Here is a 21,365-nt window from a genome sequence, read left to right as displayed (position 1 = left end):
CAAAATGTGAGGCTGGATGAACACAGCAGGCCAAGCAGCATCTCAGGAGCACAAAAGCCGACGCTTCGGGCCTAGACCCTTCATCAGAGGCATGATGCATGTTTTGAATCATTCTTAAAGAAAGTTTCAGCTACCCTGATATCTGCTTGTGGATTCCTGGTGATAGATTTTGTTTGAGCTAGAGAGATAGTAATGGACAGCCACTTGATCCCAACATCAATGCTGAGATTACTGAGCTGCCAGTCTTCCAGATAGGCAACTAGGGACATGTGCCAATCTCCCAGAGGGACTCTGCATAAGGATGGCTGATTAGTGTTTAGCCCCTATAAAATATGGTTGGGGTTTCTACAGTTTGCCAAGGTGTGGTTCCCATCCTTTTATCAAGGCCAGTCCCACCATGATTCAGTATTACTATTCGCAATGATTGTTAGCCAGCCGAATTGGTAGTGATATTATTATCCCAAATATCCTGGAGGAGCCACACGCTATCAAGGATCTATTCCGTATTGCTGAGACGTCTATGAAAGATCTATCGACTTATAAGTGATGACCAATGTTCCTGGTCACAACAATGCACTGGGGCGGCACAGTGGCTCAGCGTCTAGCACTGCGGCCTCACAGCGCCAGGGACTCGCGTTCAATTCCAGCTCGGGCAACTGTCTGTGCGGGGTTTGCACATTCTCCCCATGTCTGCGTGGGTTTCCTCCCACAGTCCAAAGATGTGCACGCCATGTGGTTTGGCCATGCAAAATTGCCTGTAGCGTTCAGGGGTGTGTAGGTTATAGAGGGATGGGTCTGTGTGGGATGCTCCAATGGGAAATGTGGACTTGTTGGGCCAAAGGGCTTGTTTCCGTATTGTAGGGAATCTAATCTAATCTAAAATGGCAGAATACACTGGTCCAGTACTTCTGGTATTTCCCTCTCGATACTGCCTTGCAGAAATGTCACCCCTTCAGCTATTTGGAAGTTTGCTTTGAATCTTCTTTAACCATTCCTTCAGCCAGTTCAGGGAACAAAGTTGCAGGGCTGTGAGGGAACAGCAGCAGTGTGAGATTCAATTAGAAAGCTATCTTAAAGAGCCAGTAAAAATATGATGGGCAGAATGGTCTTTTTCTGTGCTGTATCTCGTTATATTCCTATGACCTTTGGCGATATCTAGTTGTCAGTATGGTTAAACTGATGGGACGTGTTTTCCCAATCAATTTTGAGACAAGTTGCTTCTCACAGAATTAGGAGGATGCGAAGCTTAATTGAAAAATTCTTCAGCTCCAAAAATGCAGGTTTTTCCAAAACTAATAATTTATTCTGGCTGAAAACAAAAATTAGATATACATGGTAAAAGGAGTAGATGGAGAACGCACCTGCAGAATTTGAACTCTAGATGTTGCCAATAGAAAAAATTTCAGTACAGCCACTACATAGAATTCACAGCACTGAAACAGGTCATTTAGCTTAATTAGACTATGTCAGTTTTTATGTTCCACACAAATCTCCAGGCATAGCGTCAAAGAGACCCTACCGTGTCAATTTAGGCCATTCGGCCCATCAAGCCCACACTATCCCTCTAGGCAGCATCCCATCCAGATCCACCTCGCTATCCTATCCCCGTAACCCTGCATTTTCCATGACTAATCCACCTAGCCTTTATATCCCTGGACACTATGGGTAATTTGGCCTGGCGAATCTAGCTAACCTGCACATCTTTCATCTGTGAGAGAGAACTGGTGCACCAAAGGAAACTCATGCAGACATGGGGAAAATATGCAAACTCCAAACAGACAGCCACCCCAAGGTGGAATTGAATCCAGGTCCCTGGGCTGAGAGGCAGAAGTGCTAACTGCTACCATGCTGCCCAGTCACCCCAATTCATCTCATCCCTTCAGCACATCTCCTATTCCTAAATTCCCCATGAGTTTACAAAGACTTGCCTTAAATGAAATGAACCTTCAACCAAACTTTGTGGTAGCATTCTCATCAATCTCAGGGTGAAGTTAGTAGCAATCTTATATTTATGGTCTTCAGTTTTGCTCATCACATCATCAAGTGAAAACCCCCTCCCTATGCGTGCCCTCATGAACTCCGTCACAACTTTAATGATCCTCATAGGTAATCTTTTGACTTTCTCTTCTCTGGAGACAAGACCCTGAGCCTGTTCACTCTTTTCTGATAATTAGAACTTCTCAGTGCTGGGATCATATTTTGAAATACTTTCTGCACATTCTTCAGTGCCTCCAAAGTCTTCAAATGGAAACTGGAACACTGTGGGGTGCTGCAAGTGCTGTCTAACTATTTAGATTTGTAGCAAGTTTAAATAATAGCTATGTTTCTCAAATTAGAAAGAATCTTCTAGAAAGAACCTCAGAGTTTTGTTTGCTCTTTTATTTTGCTTCCTTTTCTGAGGTTAAAGCAACCTATTTACTCACAGATTTTGCAAGCATTTCTGTAGTTTTCTTTTCCCTCTTATCAAAATGCACCACCTTAAATTTATCAGCATTGAAATTCATTTTCCATTCACACTCCCATTCTGTAAATGGTAAATAGCTCACATTATTTTGTCACTATTCTCTCAGTATAATTGGAATAGAAGAAAATATAAAGGCTGGCCATCCAACAAGAAATAATAAGTCATTCGACAAACCCAGAGTAATTTGCAGACATTGATATATCGATACCTTCACTTGTGCTGCTTCCCTCCCTTGTTTGGAATTGGAGAAATTTATCAATTTTGTTTCCAATTTTCCCACTGCTCTCACCTTCACCTCATCCATCTCTGATTCCTCCCTTCCGTTCCTCAACATCTATTCCTTCTGGGGAACGGCTGGCCACTAATATCCACTACAAACCAGCCAACAGTTACCTTGACTATACAACTTTGCATCTTGTTTCCTGTTACAACTCCATTCCATTCTCTCAATTTCTCCGGCTCCTTTGTATCTGATTCCAATGACGCTACCTCCTGCAGGCAGCCTCAGAAATGCTCACCCTTTTCCTCAACCAAGGATTCCCCACCATAGTGGTTGACAGGCCCCTTAGCCACGTCTAACACATTTTCCACACTTCTGCCTCCACTGCCTCTCTTCCCTTCAACAGCAACCTTAGGGTCCTCCTTCTACTCCCTTTCCACCCCACCAGCCTCCTCATCCAAAAATTGTAAACCGCCACTCCAACTGGACGCATTTTCCCTTCCCTCATTGTCAGCCTTCTGCTGGGACTATCCCTCCTGGATACCGTTGACAACTCCTCCACCTTTCCCAATGTCTCCTCACACCCACACAGCATCTTCCCCTGCAATCGCAGAAGATGTAACATCTTCCTGTTTACCTCCTCCCTCCTCATCATTCAAGGCCCCAGACACACATTCAGGTGAATTATAGCTTTACTTACAACTTCACTCAATCTGTTCTACTATATTTTCTGCTCACAATGTGATCTCCTTTACACTGGGGGATGAAATGCAGACTTGGTGACTACTTTGCGAAACATCTACATTTTATCTGTATAAATGTCCGCAAGCTTCCAGTTTCCTGCCATCATGTTCCTTGGCCAGCAATTTTGTCTCAGTTCTCTGAAGGAACAGCATCCCATTTTCTATTTGGGGACTTTGCAGTCTTCAGGACTCAATATCAAGTATCATGTTTTTTACCCATCCCCAAATCCCATGTGCCCACAGAATCTCTACAGTGTGGAAGCAGGCCATTTGGCCCATCAATTCCATACCAAATCTGTGAAGAGCATCCCATCCAGACCCAGCCCTATTCCCTACCCTCTCCCTGTAACCCTGCATTTCCCATGGCTAATCCACCTAACCTACACATCTCTACTCACTATGGGCAATTCAGCATGGCCAATCCAGCTAACCCGCACATCTTCAGACTGTGGAAGGAAGCACCCAGAGGAAACGTGTAAACTCCACATCAACATTTGTCCAAGGGCAGAATCGAACCCATGTCCGTAGCACTATGAGGCACCAGTGCTAATCACTGAGCCACCGTGCCACCCCACAGTCCTGTTATGGCATGGGTTGCTTTCAGCACAGCCAACCCAGTTTTACCCACTCATTATATCTCAATTATCACCTATCTAGCTTTTCTTCTCCCCGCCTTACTACCAACCATCCCTTCATCTGCCTAACGTTTTTCCTTTCTCTCTCTGTCTCTGTCTCTGTCCCTCTATGGACTCTGCCTATTAACTCACTCTTTTTCCTGCCCTCCCATCCACTCCAGCCCCTTGTCATCAAGGCAAATGCGGCTTTTTTGTAAATGCTATTAGTTCTGAAGAAGGGTCACTGGACTCAAAACCTTAGCTCTGCTTTTTTTCTCCTTAAATACTGCGAGACCAACAATTTCTCCAAGAATTTCTAGTTTTGTAACGTACAGACCAGCAGGACCATTTATCAGGCCACACAGTATCAACGGCAACAGAAGTTCACAAAATATCATTTTCGGGAAGATAGTTTAGGGTCAGAAAAGGCAATATATTGGAAATACTACCGCAATCCTCTGACTCACTCCCAACATCGGGTGGACTGGAAGTGAGACTACTGGAATATCTCACTTGTTTAGCAGATTCTTGCAGGAGTTTGAGTCTGACATTATGATGAGAAGAAGCTGGACTTGGGCCAAAGAAATGTTAAGTAATGCAAAAGGAAGAACAATGTGAATATACATGTGGGAGATGATGCAGTCATGAAAATGCCCCCTTTAAATTCAATGGAATATATGCCACAGGAATATGTTACGCTCCCTGTTTAAGTATCTAATGCATGCAGAAATGTAAAATCAATTCTTGAAAAATCTGAATATAAACACTGCTCTTCAAAATGAATGAAATGCAAAGACTGCTGTCATCACAGATCATTGTCAAATTAGATTTTACATTCATCAAATTTTACATTCTACATTCCCCTCACCCACTGCACTTTAATTTATTTCAAGAGATAATTGTGTGAAATTTTGTTTTTTGAAACATGTTTAACCATTAAAGAAGTAGTGTCAACTACATTTCAGTGGATAAAACTATGGATACTGAGCGTAAAAACTGGGGAATTTCAGTGTGAAACCCCAGACAATGCTCTGGTATGGTACTGGTGGAGTGCTGCACTGTCAGAAGTGCCATCTTTCAGCTTAGGTATTAAATTACACACCACCTGCCCTCTGACACAGACCTGAAAAATCCTATGCATGATTTTAAAAAAAGAAGAGCATGGTTAACTCTGGTTTCCTGGACACTATGAATCATTCAACCATCATTAAGAGATTATCTGGTCGTTATTATATTACTGTTTCTGGGAGCTTGCTGTGCACTATCAAGTTGTTACATTTTCTCACTTCTCAATGTGGACTATACTTTAAAAGCACTTCAATATCCATAAAGTGCATTGGGACATCCTGTGGCCATGCAAGATATTATAAAAAGACAAATTCACAAATGTCCTTGTTTGGCCTTCATGTAACTCCAGATTCACAGCAATGTGTTTGGCTCAGCTGCCTCTGGAATGGCTGAGTAAATCATTCAATTCAACCAATTGTTATGAAGTCTCAACAAAGAAATGAAAATAGATGGCCCACCTGGAATTGACCTAGCTGCCAGGAAAGACAACGGGAGAAAGAGCCCTGTCAATGCTTTAAAGTCTTTCTAACTAATATCTGGGAGTATGTGCCAAACTGGGAGAGCTGGCTCACAGACTAGTCACAGAACAGGACCTTCCAACATCCCGACACTACCATCACCATCCCTGGAAATGTCCTGTGGCAGCACAATGGTATACAGTCAGAAGTGAGACCATAGGAACTGCCGATGCTGGAGTCTGAGATAACAAAGTGCGGAGCTGGAGGAACACAGCAGTCCAGGCAACATCCTCCTGCTCCTCTGATGCTGCCTGGCCTGTTGTGTTCCTCTAGCTTCACACCTTGCTATCTAGAGTCAGAAGTGAGTTGGCCTGGGGGTCCTTAATGTTGACTCTGGACCCCATGAAGTCTCATAGCGTGAGGTCAAACACAGGCAAGGAAATCTCCTGCTGATTACCGCATACTGCACCTCAATCCCCACTCCAAAACCCGCCCCCCCACCACCCCACCCCAGCCAATGAATCAGTACACCGCTATGTTGAACACCACTTGGAGGAAGCACTAAGCACGGTGAACTCACCGAATGTACTCTGAATAGGGGATTTCAATGTCCACTAATGATTGAGCTGGTCAGGTCCTAAAGGGCATTTCTGTTAGACTGGATCAGCAGCAGATGGTGAGGGAACCAGCAAGAGGGTCAAACATATTTGACTCCATCCTCACCAATCTGTTGACTGAAGATGCATCTGTCCATGACAGTATCAGTAAGAGTGACCACTGCACAGTTCTTGTGGAGAAAAATCCCATCTTCACACTGAGAATATTTCCATCATGGCACTGTCACCACGTTAAATGGGAAGGGCTTCAGACAGATTTAGCTACACAAGACTGGGCATCTATGAGATGCTATGGGCCATCAACAGCCGCAGAACTGTAGCTGAACACAATCTGGAACTTCGTTGTCCAGGATATCCCCCACTCATTGCTATCAAGCTAAGGGATCAACCTTGAACTCAACGAAGACTTTTGGAGGGCATGCTGGGATTAGCACCAGGCATATCAAAAAATGAGATATCAACTGAGTGAATTTTAAATACAGTACTACTTATCAAACAGTATAAGCAGCAAGCGACGGAGCCAAGCAATTCCATAACCAACAGCTCAGAACCAAGCCCCGCAGTCCTGCCACATCCAGTTGAGAATGGTGTTGGAAAATTAAACACTCACTGGAAAAGGAGGCACACAAAACATCATAAGAAAAGATAAGGCTGAAGCATTCACAAGAATCTTCAACCCGAAGTGATGAGTGGATACTCCATCTCAGCCTCCTCCAGAGGACTCAGCATCAAGAGACCAATCTTCAGCCAATTTGATTCCCTCCATGTGATATTAAGAAATAGTTGGAGGAACTGGACATTGAAAAGGCTACGGGCCCTTACAAATTCCAGCAATGGCACTGAAGACTTGTGCTTCAGAACTTGTCGCACCCCTAACCAAGCTGTTCCAGTGTAGGTACAACATTGGCATCTACCTGACAATTTGGAAAATTGCCCAGGTATGTCCTGTGCACAAAAAGCATGACAATTCCATCAATTGTGCCTCTTCACACTCAATCATCAGTAAAGTGATGGAAGCTTTTATCAACTGTGCTATCAAGCAGCTCTTGCTTATCAACATCCTCCTCACTGACACTCAGTTTGGTCTCCCCTAGGGCAATGCAGTTTCTGATCTCATTACAGCTTTGGTCCATACATGAACAAAACAGCTGAATTCCAGAGGTAGCGTGAATGTCACTGCCAGTGACAACAAGGTCTGCATTTGACTGAGTGTAGCATCAAGAAACTCTAGGATGGTTTGGTTGTTGGAGGTCTGTCATTTCAGCTCCGGGACATCTCTGCAGGATTTCCTCCAGCCCTAGGCCCAACCATCTTCATCAATGACCTTCCCTCTATCATAATGTCAGAAGTGATGATTTTTACTCATGACTGCACAATGTTCAGCATCATTTGCGATTCCTTAGATACTGAAGCTGTCCATATCCAAATGCAACAAGATTTAGATGATATCCAGGTTTGGGCTGATAAGTGGCAAGGAACATTTGTGCCAAAGATATGCCAGCAATGAACGTTTCCGACCAGAGACAGTCTAATCATTATCCTTTGACAGTCAATAGTATCACTATCACAGAATCACCCACTATAATTATCCCAGGGGTTACCATTGACCAGAAACTCAAGTGGACTTATCACATAAATACTGTGCCTATCAGAGGCTTACAGTACATAACTCACCTGCTGATCCAGAGAGCTTGTCCATCATCTATGAGGTATAACTCAAGAGTGTGACAAAATACTCAGCGCTTGCCTGGATGAGAGCAACTCCAACAATACTGATGAAGTTCAACACCACCCAGGAGAATGACGCTCACTTGACTGGCACCTTCACAAACATTCTGTCCTTCCACCACTGATGCCGTCGTGCAGCATCCACAAGGTGCGCTGCAGAAATTCACAAAGGCTCCAAAGACAGAACCTTCCAAACCCACAATCACCACCATGTAGGAAGTCAAGGGCAGCAACAACATGGGAACACTACCACATGCAAACTCTCCTCTGAGCCGTGTCCAGGCTTGGAAATATATCACTGTGTCACTGGATCAAAATACTGGAACTTTCCCCTTAATAGCATGTGGATGTACTTTCAGCACATGGACCCCAGCAGTTCACAAAGGCAGCTTGCCACCACCTTCTCAAGGGCAATTAGGGATTGGCAATAAATGCCAGCAATGCCCACATCCTGAAAACATCATTTTTTCCCCATATAAAGTTTGGGTAAATATTACTGGCGATCAATTAGGATTACAGCTTTTGAACTTGAGCCTTCTGCAAGAAAGTAATTAGGTTATCGGATTTCTTTTTAAATGCATTGTAATAGCACAGGTTTCTCCATATTTCAGATTTTCAAACTGACTTCCTTTAGACTGAAAACAGTCAGCAAGTCTGCCTGAAAACACTTATGTGCGTCAGTAGTGCTCACTGAGACGCAGAATGATTGCAAAGTGCTTGCTAATATTATGCCTCTTGAGTAATAGCAGATCAGCTGTCTCACTGACGACCAGCTCACATTAAAAAGTAGATTCTCAGAGTTTCATGTCGTTCTCTGCCAACACTCAAAGATTAAACAGGATGCGGCAACAAACCTCAACGTCTGTTTGCAATAAGAGGACCATTCATGAAAATTGGAGGCTATTTCCTATCCGATGGCTATTGATTTTTTTTTCTATTCCTTTTGTGAGAAGCATAGCTGTCCCTTCCAGCCCGTTTAGCTTATGAAATGTAATTACGTCTAAATTATACATTTAAATAATACTGATCAAAGGTGTTCTGGATTAGAAAAGTAATTCTGAGACACATGCACTATAATCCTGAATTATAACCACTGGATAAATCAAACTCCAACTATTACCTATAATAGACCCATTAGTACAAGTAAAATCCATGGGATTATAAAGACAGTGACATGGCTAAAAAAATTGACTAAGGGGCTAAAAGTAGAGAATATGTTCTGGGGAAGTGTTGTTTTCCAGGCTGGAAGGAGGTACACAGTAATGCTCCCCGGGGTTGAATCCACTGTATTTTTTTTCAGATACATTAATTCCTTGGGCCTGAGTGTACCGGAAATCACTTCAAAGTTTACAAAAGCGCAAAACTTGGTTATGCCACCAACAACACATAGAGAATTGTAACAAACTTCAAACGAATGGCTGTTCTTCATTGGAAAATGGACTACAACACATGTAAACCGACAAAAATATCTGCCATCCTCATCTGGCCCAGTCATACACGTGATTCCAGAGCCTCAACAATGTGGTTGACTCTCAAATGCTCTCTGAGATGGCCTAGCAAGCCACTCAGTTCAAGAGCAGCTAAGGATGGGCAATAAATGCTGGTCAGCGAGTAACATCCACATGCCATCAGCGAAAAGCTCCACCGTTAGAATTGCATGGGTTACAGAATTGCCACCAGTGGGTAATCTCAACACAAGATGTGTTCAATGTCACAGACTTGAGCACATAATCCAGGCTGCACTGAGGGTGCATGTACACTCAGAGAGGTGCTACCATTCAAATAAAGCTTTGAACCAAGGCCCATTGAGGAGGTGATGATTTAATGGGATTACCAAAGAACTATTAATCCAGACACCCAGCTAATGTTGTGGGGAGCCTGTGTTTGAATCCCACAGTGGTAGATGGCAGATGGCAAACAGCAGAACTTGAATTCAATAAAAAAATCAAAATTAAAGGTTTAGTCTTGATTGCTGGAGAAAAACCCATCTGGTTCACTAACACCCTTTAGAGAGGAAACTGCTGTCCTTACCTGGGCAATAAATGCTGGCCCAGACAGCAATGTCCACATTCTGTGTACAAATGAAACAAAAGTCTGCCCATTGAAGTAAATGGAAATAATCCTCTGGGAATACTTCCAACGAATTGTAGAAGAAATCTCCCTAGAAATCTGGCCAATATTATCCCTCACCCAACAACATGAAAATGGATGAGCTGGTTATTCTCACTTTGCTGTTTATAGCTGATTGCTGTGCGCAAATTGACTGCTTCATTTCCTTTATTACAAGACATGCACATCAAAGAGATTTCATTGGCTGTGAAGGGCTTTGGAATGAATCAAGGAAGTGCAAGTATTTCTTTTCCTTATATTTCTTTTGATTATTTTCATCAGTGTGAAGTAGCTCTGGGTGCAATATCAGTGAAAGGAACTAACCAACATTATTGCACATTTAGCACTGTTTTAAGGGTTTGTCTCTGAAAGAAAATAGGCAAAAACAAATGAAAAATAAAAAGAAAACTTTTATTAAATCAAATGTTACTAAAATGATCAAAGCCAAGTTGAAAAGTGGCATAATCAAACAGTGAGAGCTAATGATCCTAAATATTGTAAACAGAAAGTATTCATGGAAATGGAAAGTGAGTCCTACGAAGCCAATTGATTCTAGCGTCCTCTTTCAGCATTGCACTCACTCCAGAATATTTAACTTATTTTTCTTTCTTATCAAGGACATTATCAGTGTAATCTGCAGGGGTGTGTGTGGAATATGACAGGAACTCGCCATCATTACATCATCTGTTGCACTTTCAAAAACTTCCAAAATTTCAAATTGCCTTCTCCAGACTTTTCTACTTTTCAAATTCTTTAGGAATTCACTGACACAGCTGCCTCTGCTCCAACACTTTGTTACCATTTCTCATCAATATCTTTACATCACATTATTTTCTCCAAAATGTTCAACTTCATGTGTTTTTGCATTGTACATTCATTCATCCATTGGTCTCTCACTCCATCAATCCACCTGCCTTTTTTTCTGCAATCTCTTCCAGATTTCCACAAACTTTGCCATATGCTGTGATTTACTAGCATCATCAAATATGCCATACATTTCCTTCTGTGTGTTCTGTCCAAATCATTTCTATAATGTGGAAATCAAAAGAAGATCACAGCACAGGCTCCTGAAACGTACATGTGCTGTTAGCCTGAAAATACTTAATGGGATCTTTAAGGTCTGATCAAAATAATTACAAGACATGTCCTCTTTGAAAAATAGCAAATTTATTAGCTTAGTCCAATTCATATATGTGCAAACCAATGACAAAAGCTATTCAACTACTTTATACGTATATGCAAAATATTGAGTCTCACTGTCTTATCTTCATGTTTTGGATGGTTGGCTCTTGGATCTCTATCACGGATTCCATGGCTCCTGTCTCACGAACCCCAGTCTAATGGTGAAAGTCCATGGTCCCAGTCTCACGAATCCAGTCTCATTGGGAAAGTCCCTGATATTAATGCAAAATGGAATCTGAAGTTTCATGCTGAATCCCCATTTCGTAATACTTTCAGGACATTTCCAGACATCCCATTGTGCAGAAGATAAATTGAAAACATCTCCAGGTGTCTCTGTATTAACCACATAAAAGAAAGGTACCCATGACAATCAAAATTATGCTATTATCTCCCAGCTAAAATAGGCTTTTCTTTTATACTAGGCCTATTTTCATGTTTTCTTCCACTTTGCTTCAATTGGTCATTATCATGTCCAATTAACAATTAATCCTTAATGATCTGGTTTGGAGATTGCCTTTTCATGCCAAATACTACAGTACCTCGAAAGATTAATTTTTCCTTGAACACATTCAAATGCCTGTCTGTCAAATGTGCAATAGTCACTGTGAGGCTGCACCTGAAGTACCACATAGAGAGCAGGTATCCTGGCCAAAGGAAGGACATCCAGCAGTTGTTTCAGAGGGAGGCCGACAAACTGATTCCTGTTTAGAGGATTGCCCTATGAGAAGATAATGAGTTGACTAGGCATGAATACAAATTGGTTGAGTGGTAGGAAATATATATATCTACATGTATGATATAGATCTTGGTATGCAGGGGACAATTTTCAGATGATACAAAACTTGGAAGAATTGCAAACTATGAAGAGGACAGTGTGGAACGTCAAAGGGATATTGACAGATTGGTGGAGTAGATGGATATGTGGCAGATAAGGTTCCTTGCAGACAAGTGTGAGACGATGCACTCTGGTAGGGAGAACATTGGATGACAACAGAAAGTGGGGGCATAATTCTAAAGTGGAGGGTTGCAGGAACTGAAGGTGGGTGTATTTTTACTCAGATCAATGAAAGTCAGAACAAGTGGAGACAGCAGGGAGTGAAGTAGACAGCGACCTCTCCTTTATTAATAAGGGCATAGAGTACAAGAGTATTGAGATGATGTTGAGCTTGTACAAGACACTCAGCTGGAGTGTTGTGTATAGTTTTGGGTATCTAAAGAAGGATGTGAATAAAATGGTGAGAGTGCAGAAGTCATTTACAAGAGTGGATGCAGGGATAAGGAACTTCAGTTACAAGGATAGATTGAAGAAGTTAGTGTTGCTCTCCTTGGAGAGAAAAAGGCTGAGAAGTGATCTGATAGAAGTTTTTAAAATCATGAATGGCTGGATAGAGTGGACAGGGAGAAACTTCCTACTTGTAAAAGGAACAACTACAAGAGGGCATGAAATTAAAATTATCTGCAAAAAGAGCAAAAGTGCTGTGAAGAAAAACATTTTCATTCAGCGAGTAGTTAAGATATCGAATGCACTGCCCGGAAGTGGAGTGGAGGCAGGTTCAGTTGAAACAGTCAAGAGGGTATTGGATGATTATTTGGATAAAAATAATGTGCAAGAGTATGGAGATAAAGTAGGAGACTGGGAAGAAGAAATTGGCCAATGGAAACAGACACAATGGTCCTAATGGTATCAGAGATAATGAGAACTGCAGATGCTGGAGAATCCGCAATAACAAAGTGTAGAGCTGGACGAACACAGCAGGCCAAGCAGCATCTTGGGAGCAGGGAAGCTGACATTTCCAGCCTAGACCCTTCATCATGGCCCTGAAGGAGGGTCTAGGCCTGAAACATCAGCTTTCCTGCTCCTATGATGCTGCTTGCCTTGCAGTGTTCATCCAGCTCTACATCTTGTTATAATGGGCCTAATGTCCTCTTTGAGGACCATAACAATTCTGTGATTCTATTTTTATTCGGTTTAGAAGGAGAAGAATAATTATAGCATATGAAATTCATAAAGAAATTGTTAGGGAAGATGCTGAGATAATGTTTCCCCTTAGAGAATTTAGAACACAGCATCACAGTTTCAGGATAAGGATTCAGCCACTTACGACTTGGATGAGGAAAAGTGCCTTCATTCAAGCGGCTATAAATTTGATGAAAAGTTTCAGGTGTATAATAGTTGGGAATATTCAAGGCAATGATCAATAGATTTTGGACATTAAGGGGTGTGTATACAGTGCTGAAACATAAATAGCAGATCAGACATGATCTCATTGAATGCTGAAGCAGGAGCTTCCATCATAGGAGCAGGAAAAGTGATGCTTTGGGCCTAGACCCTTCTTCAGGGCCATGATGAAGGGTCTAGGCCCGAAATGTCAGCTTTCCGGCTCCTAAGATGCTACTTGGCCTGCTGTGTTCATCTAGCTCTACACTTTGTTATCACGGATTCTCCAGCATCTGCAGTTCCCATGATCTCTGATACCATTTGGCCCATTGTGTCTGTTTCCATTGGCGAATTTCTTCTTCCCATCTCCTACTTTATCTCCATATTCTTGCACATTATTTTTATCCAAATAATCATCCAATACCTCCTTGAATGTTTCAACTCAACCGGCCTCCACTTGGAGCGGCACGGTGGCTCAATGGTTAGCACTGCAGCCTCACAGCACCAGGGACCCAGGTTCAATTCCAGCCTTGGGTGACTGTCTGTGTGGAGTTTGCACATTCTCCCTGTGTCTGCACGGGTTTCCTCTGGGTGATCCGGTTTCTTCCCACAGTCCAAAGATGTGCAGACCAGGTTTATCGGACATGGTAAATTGCCCGTAGTGTTCAGGGGCGTGTGGGTTATAGGGGGATGTGTCTGTGTGGGATGCTTCAAGGGGAGATGTGGACTAGTTGTTTCAAAGGCCCTGTTTCCACACTATAGGGAATCTATTCTAATCAGATTGGTGGGGATGAATAGCCTACTCCTGCTGCTATTTTATGTTCATCATCATCATAGAATCCCTAACAAGTCCACAATGACCCTCAAAGCATCCCACCCAGAGCCATCCACCTTTAACCCACCTAATCTACACATCCCTGAAAACTATGGGCAATTTAGCTTGGCCAATCCACTTAGCCTGCACATCTTTGGACTGTGGGAGGAAACCTACACAGACATGCGGAGAACGTGCAAACTCCACACAGATAGTTGCCCGAGGATGGAATCGAACCCATATCCCTGGTGCTGTGAGGCAGCAGTGCTAATCACTGAGCCAGCAGGCCACCCCACTGTTCTCACGTAACACTAGATTACCAATTCACACCTCTTCCATGTGCTAACTGGACATACCAAACTCTAATTCATCCGCCCATCTGTAAACACCATTTATCCCAGTTTTCTACCTCAAATCCCTGATACAATTTCAATCAATAACCTTGTGCCAAAATGATTGATATCTCCAACAACTCATCTAGAGCAAAGGTTAACCATATTCAATAACAATATCAGTTCCCTTGCTCAAGTATTGTCTCAAAATTTTTTTTCAGGCTATTTGATTCATCTGACCCTGCATGCACACCAAGAATGTTATTCATCAGGCACTTTCACATTTACTTGGCAGCCAACAGTGATGGAGCTACATAGAGTATCATCATGGTAGACATCCCACCGGAGAAAGACTTAACCACTATCACAGGTTCCTTAATCCTGTTTCCAAATACTAAGACTTTACACTGGATCATAAGCAGACCTCAATATGATACCAGGTCACACAAGGAGATGTTCAAACAGATGATTTAGTCAAAAAGGTGAGTCTTCAGCAACACCTTAAAGGAGGAAAAATAGAGTGTGTATCAGCGAGGTTTAGCAAAAAAGTTCCAGAGCCTAGGAACCAGACAGTTCAAGGTCACCAAAGGTGGAGTGATGCATTTGAGGAAGTTCAAGAGGCCAGAATTTGAGGAGCACAAGGATCTCAGACAGTTGTGGTCTTGGAACACAGTACAGGCAGAACACCATGGACAGATATGAACACAAATACGAGGATTTTAAGTTTGATGTATTCCTGGACTGGGAGCCAAGGTAACCCAGGGAATACAACAGCTGATGGCTGAATGGGACCTATAATTGTGTTGGAATACATACAGCAGAGTTAAGACAAGCTGAGATTTACAGAGTGCGACCCTCTCACAGACAGACACTCTCCATTATTCTTGAAGGAAAAAAAAAGAGTTAACGTTTTGGGTCCGGTGACCCTTCCTCAGAACTGCCTCAGTTCTGAGGAAGGGTCACTGGACCCGAAACGTTAACTCCTTTTTTTCCTTCACAGATGCAGCCAGACCTGCTGAGCTTTCCCGGCAACTTTGTTTTTGCTCCTGATTTGCAGCATCCACAGTTCTTTCAGTTTTTATTCTCTATTATTCATATGCCCTTAATCTTTCTGTAACCATACATTGCTCACAAGAATTTTCAGCAGCTTTTCCTAACATTCTTAAGGTGTCTCATTCAAATAAACAGCACAGCAAACAAATACATATGTCATTTAACAGCTGTTGTTCAGCTCCAAAGAGCTCTCTTAGAAATTGTAACCATTGATGTTTTTTTGAAAATCAAAATTGTATCTCTGTACTTTAACTACCTATAAGTCTTTAAATGAGAGAACATTAGACGATGAATAGTATCATTTCAAGGACTCTCCCTATCATGCTGACTGTCTTAGGTCTATTGACTGAATTTTTTTTATTGTTGCCTGTTTGTCACTCTTGCTAGCAGAACCTTGCTGTGTCTACAATAAAGCAAGCATTTGATTTGAAAAATTAGTCTCACAAAACAGAAAGAACTGATAATTCTGTAGTGCAATTCACAAGTTTTGGATGTCCTAATGTGCTTTACATCCAATGATGTATTTATGGGATGTAGCTAATTTTTTTATTTTGCATTCAGTTTGATGCACCCATTGCGAGCTCCAACAAACAATAAAATAAACAGTGGAGGCAAGGAATCAAATTTAGAAAATCAGGAATGAGGAAGTGATGACCTGATGGTACTGTAACTGGCCTAGAAATCCAGAGACCCACCAAGTCAGATGGTGGAAATTAAATTAAAAGTTTAATGATTTCCATGAAACCATTGTCATCTTTTAATTAAAAACTCATCTGGTCCACTAATACCCCTTATGGATGGAAACCACTATCCTTGCCTAGTTTGGCTTACATGTGACTTCAGACCCACAGTAAAGTGGTTGACTCCTAAATGCCCTCTGAAATGGCTCAACAGGTAACTGTTGTATCAGGGTGGCATGGTGGCTCAGTGGTTAGCACTGCAGCCTCACAGCACCAGGAAACCAGGTTCGATTCCAGCCTTGGGTAACTGTCTGTGCGGAGCTTGCACATTCTCCCCGTGTCTGCGTGGGTTTCCTCCGGGTGCTCCAGTTTCCTCCCACAGTCCAAAGATGTGCAGGCTAGGTGGATTGGCCTGATTTTCTAAATTTGATTCCTTGCCTCCACTGTTTATTTTATTGTTTGTTGAAGCTCGCAATGGGTGCAACAAACTGAATGCAAAATAAAAAAATTAGCTACATCCCATAAATACATCATTGGATGTAAAGCTAAATTGCCCATAGTGTTCAGGGGTGTGTGGGTTACAGGGGGATGGGTCTGAATGGGATGCTTTAAGGGGCGGTGTGGACTTGTTGGGCCGAAGGGCCTGCTTCCACACTGTAGGGAATCTAATCTAATCAAACTGCTAAAAAAAGAATCTTCAAGAAGGAATGGGTTCTGATGGATCACCAGCCATTGACCTCGGCACTGGAACCATGAAGATCAAACTGAGCCTTGTCGACTTCTGAAAAATCGTCCTTAGAAACATCTCTACTTGGTCCCAAAACTGGGAGAGCTGTCTCAAGGACTAGTCAAGTAACAGCCAGCCACAGCAGCCCCTGCAAACATCCCTGGTTATATCCTGTTGCACTGGTTGGACAAACATCACAGATGTGGCAGAACAGTGGTATACAATCATGAGGGAGTTGATGCGGGAATCTTCTTCATTGATATTAGGGCCTCATGAGGTCTCCTGTATCTGCTCAAACATGGACAAGGAAATGCCCTGCTGGTTACCACATACATTCCTCCCTTAGCTGATGAATCAAGGCTCCTTCATGTTGAACAGCACCTGGAGGAATCATTGAAGATGGCAAGAGAGCAGAATGTACTCCGAGGGGTGGATTTTACTGTCCATTCCTAAAAATGACTCGACAGCGCTGTTTGGGTCCTAAAGGATATAACTGTACACTGGTCTGCAGCAGGTGGTGAGGGAACTAATATGAGGGAAAAACTACTCGACCTCACCCTTATCAATCTGCCTGCTGCAGATGCATCTGTCCATGGCATTACTGATAAAGGCTTCACAGCTCAATGGATAGGAACTGAGAGGAAACAGTTAATTAAAACTCGCAGAGTTAATAGAGATGGAAAGTTTCTCTGCATTTTGAGCTACTGGAAGTAGCTGGGATTTTGTTCTGTGATTTGAAATCTTTCAAATGGTATTCCAACATCTGAATGACCGCCTCCATTTCCGAGACAACAGTCTTAAAGGGTTAAATGACCACCCACTGTTTCTATGGTGGCTCAGACCTGATCGAGGAAGCCAAGTATTTGACGTCTTCCATGAATGTTACTAAAAAGAGACACAAAGTGAAAGCGTTTCATCTTGCCCTCATTCGGTGGGGGCTGTAAGAAGGCAAACTTAAAAAGGGAATACCGATTGCTAGAGCAGGAGGAGGGTGCTGATAGATTGGACCATTGTTGCCATGGAAGTGCCTGAGGATGCATCAATTCTGAGGAAGGGTCCCCGGACCCGAGATGTTAACTCTGATTGTTTTTCTTCACAAATTCTGCCAGACCAGTTGAGCTTTTCCAGCAACTTCTGGTTTTGTTCCTGAGTTACAGCATCTGCATTTCTTTCGTTTTTTTTACTGAGATACATGAGGAACTGTTTTAACCGTCAATCTTAGTTAGCTGATTGAACTCAGATCAGGCAAGCAAAGTCTGATTGGTCAGGGTGTTACCATGGGGTCTGTGTAGCAGGTGGAAGTCTCCTGAACACTTATTCTAATTATCCCACATGTACAGACTTCCCCATTTAAGGAAGGATGCTGTCAGCAATCTGACCAGCAGGGATAGGGAGCATACTGGACTCACTTAAATAACATGGACTGGTAAATAATTCACTGGAATGAATGCACAGCTTCTTCAATGGAGTCAAAACCGCAGTGCGCCTCACCTCATTGGAAATTAAATGACTGACTCCTAGTACTGATAGGGATCACTTACCCACAAGTGATTTATTTTAATTGTAGTAGGTTTCTAAAAGAATGAGAATAATCGCTTTTGCAAGCAATGGGGTCAAACAGAAATAAACGTTTGCAACCACAGCACACGTGCGGTTTAAAACCGAATACAACTGCTAGGTCAAACAGAGAGGCCTTTCATGTCTCATCTGGTTTGAGGATGTGACCTGATCTCATAACAGAAGCTGCCCTTCGCACTGCGAGGGATGAGATCTATGGTGTGCAGCTGTGATTGATCTCCTGTATATTCACTAACTTCCATCTTCAACACAGCCCTTTCATAGAGGTGCAGAGTTAGTGGGGAATATATTAACCCTACACATTGTTGCAGCGTAAAGTTGTTCTGTCTCAAACTCTCAGTAATTGAAAGTGCAGTTGTAATAAGTATTTCATATGCTATCCAGCACTGTAACGCTTTTTGTAGAGCTTGTGAAACCAATTAACACGTTTATGTGTGTGGTGGAAAATTGAAGTTGGGCCATAAATGTATGACAGTTAAAATCAAAACATATGAGGAAGAGAGGAATATAAGCATATACTGAAAGGTTGGAGCTCTTGTGGCTCAGGTAGTGTCTCTACCTCTAGACCAAAGGCCTGGACACAAAGTCCCATCTGCTCCAGAGGTGTGTCATAGCATGTCAGAACAGGTTGATTGAAAATATCGATCCTAATAAGGTGAGATGAGGTAACGTGAAGGGCCAGCATGGTGTAGTTAGGCCGAACAGTCTGTTTTTATAAAATGAAAGTTGATGTTAACACACACACTACTTGAATAACAACACTGACTACAGATTCGTAACCAGGATAAATGCTGAGAGGGCTGGGAAAGATCTGCCCATCAGCATAAGACATTATGGGTTAAAGTGTATATTTTAAAAAAACTAAAGGCTACATCTCGAAATACAAGTCCATGTGACGATTCAGTTGATAATGCTTGTTGCACAAAGAGGATACAATACATGAGATCAATACACTTAAGGGAAATAATCTTTAATCATGTATACAGGCTGTTAGGTAATTTGGAAATATGTCCTTTGTAATGTGGTAGTAACCTAGGAGCTAATTTCGAGGGTCATATGGGCAAATCCAACCACGGCAGCTGGTAGAATTGAAATGCATTTAATAAATCCAATTTATGAGTTCTTTGTGGTGCAGTGGTAGTGTCCCTACCTCAGAGCCAGATAGTCCCACTTGCTCCAGAGGCATGTAATAACATTCTATCATAGAATCACTACAGCATGGAAACAAGCCATTTGGCCCATCGAACTCACACCAACCCCCACCAAAGAGTATCCCAGCCAGGTGCACGCCCTTATCCAATCCTTGGAACCCCATTTTTCCTATGGCCAATCCAACTAACCTGCACATCTTTGGGCTTTGGGAGGAAACTATAGCATCCAGAGAAAAACCATGTAGACATGGGGAGAGTGTACAAACTCCACACAGGCAATCACCCGAGGCTGGAATCAAACCTGGGTTGCTGGCACTGTGTGGCAGCGGTGATAACCACTGAGCTACCGTACCACCTGACAGGTTGATTGGAAATAATTATAACCTGATTTATAAAGCAGGATGGTGACTATGACAACACTTAGTGATTGCTGTAAACACCATATGGCTCGTAATACCCTGAAGGGAAGAAAATCTACCATCTTCACTCATTCTGGCCTACATGTGACTCCACACCCACAGCAACACGGTTGAGCCTTCACAGAACGACAGAATCACAGAATTCTTGGAGTGCAGAAGATGACCATTAAGTCTATCATGTCTGCGTTGGTTCTCTCAACATATTGACTTCCTGCAAATCTGCTGCCTTTTCCCCAAGTCCTTGCACATTCTCCTCTTGTTAAACAAGAAACATCGGAGTAGAGCTCCTGAGCCAGACCTCATATGCTACAACTGCTCTTCTGTTATTTACATTCTTTTCTCTCTCTTTTCTTGCTCTTTTCTCTGTATGCCTTTAATTACCTCTTGTCCTGAGCTCGGATGGCATCAGCTGACCTCAAGCAGGACGAGCGCGCCAACCTCAAATAGGCCCAGCGCACCGACTTCAAGTGGGCCCAGGGTGCAGACCTCAAGCAGGCCCATGGTGAGGACCTCATGCAGGCCCAGGGCATGGAACTCAAGCAGGTGCAGCACGCCGACCTTGAGCAGGCCCAGGGCACAGACCTCGAGCAGGCCCAGCGCGTGGACCTCGAACAGGCCCAGCACATAGACCTCGAACTGGCCCAGCACATAGACCTCGAACTGGCCCAGCACACCAATCTCAAACCGGCCCTGCGCATTGACCTCAAACAGGCCCAGCATGCGGACCTCAAGTGAGCCTGATGCAGACCTCAAGCGGTCCCTGCATGTAGCCCTTGAATGGGCGCAGTGTGTGGGTCTCGAGTGGCCCAGTGCACAGCCCTCAAGCATGCCCAGCACATTGACCTCAATCAAGATGGTGTAAAGGAGAGTGAGCCCAAGGCAGACCTCCATTGAGCCCTTAGTATTCTGGATCTATCGGAATCAATGGAGGTGACATTGGTAAGGTAGGTCCAATGGCAAAAAATGGCGCCTGAAATTGGCGATTTCATCATTTGTTGGATCCGGTGCTGGTGGCAGCAAAACAGTGACAGGGAGATGGCGGCACAGGTGTCAGTAATGGTGATGAGGTGGCTGAGGACTGATGGACCCTCTTTGAGCTTTTTTTTAACCTTTATTCTTAAATGATACAAAATGGCACTGAATCATGGCAACAAATGAAAGCTTTTCACAGTATTTTGTTGCATTCTTACTTTAAAATACGCACGCGACAACAAAATCACTCATTAAAAGCCCTCTTAAATGCATGCTTA

Source organism: Stegostoma tigrinum, chromosome 5, assembly GCF_030684315.1.
Source record: "Stegostoma tigrinum isolate sSteTig4 chromosome 5, sSteTig4.hap1, whole genome shotgun sequence".
In the NCBI taxonomy this organism is placed as follows: Eukaryota; Metazoa; Chordata; class Chondrichthyes; order Orectolobiformes; family Stegostomatidae; genus Stegostoma; species Stegostoma tigrinum.
This window is presented reverse-complemented; position numbering follows the sequence as displayed.